Source organism: Penaeus monodon, unplaced genomic scaffold, assembly GCF_015228065.2.
Source record: "Penaeus monodon isolate SGIC_2016 unplaced genomic scaffold, NSTDA_Pmon_1 PmonScaffold_173, whole genome shotgun sequence".
Lineage (NCBI taxonomy): Eukaryota > Metazoa > Arthropoda > Malacostraca > Decapoda > Penaeidae > Penaeus > Penaeus monodon.
This window is the reverse complement of record NW_023646706.1, coordinates 43,322-44,257: the sequence shown is the minus strand read 5'-3', so window position 1 is coordinate 44,257 and position 936 is coordinate 43,322.

The following is a 936-nucleotide window of genomic DNA, read 5'->3' as shown; positions in this document are numbered from 1 at the left end:
CACTTGAACCTAACCTAACCCAACCCTAACCTATCCTAACCGAAATCTAACCCAAACTAATCTAAAGCCTAACCTTTTGTACACTATTTTTCTCTTACATGCTTTTCCATTTTACTGCACTTTTCCTTTTATTTGTGTGCAGAATCGCTTCAAAGGCTTACCTCTATAATTCAGTTGACTGTTCTGCAACATAATTGAATACATTACTTCAAGTACCTTTGTACACTTACTGTAAGTTTATCAGTTAGCAATTAAATTTTAAGATTTGTGGCATCTTTTGTAAGACCATACATGGATCGACGAAAATGCTGGATGTCCTAGCTAGAATTACGACACTACTTTCGGTTGTCAATTGGGATGAAGTAGGTGGCATAGATTATGCTTAGTGTTTATGTAAGGTTATCTTTGGGTGAGGTTAGGCTTAGGTTAAGTTAGATTATGCTCATTAAGTTTAGGTTTTATAGGTTTAGATTATGCTTATTAGGTTTCAGCTATTTAGGTTTATGCTTATTAGGTAATAGGTAAGTTGTAGGATAGGTTAGGTTTGATTACATTGGAAGAGGATAGGTTTAGATTGTTTAAGGCTTAATTTATGTTAGGGTTAGATTTATGTTAGGTTCAGTTATTAGGTTAGTTTTTGTTAGCTTAGGTTATGTTTATTTTTTATCAGTTTTAGTTAGGTTGAGTGAAATTAGATTAAGATTGGTTAGGGTTAGGCCAGGCTAGATTTTCGGTTAAGTATAGGTAAAGCCCAGAATGAAATTATACGACTACTATTCTTCAGTTTCTAATACAAGCATATATTTTCGTAAAATGTGAAATTTCCCATAATATATACCACACACGACTTTCACAAAATAGATTTCTTCGAAGGACTAAAAATCAACATTGCCAGATGTCTAATGTTTTCCTACCCATCAACTAAACTATACCTAC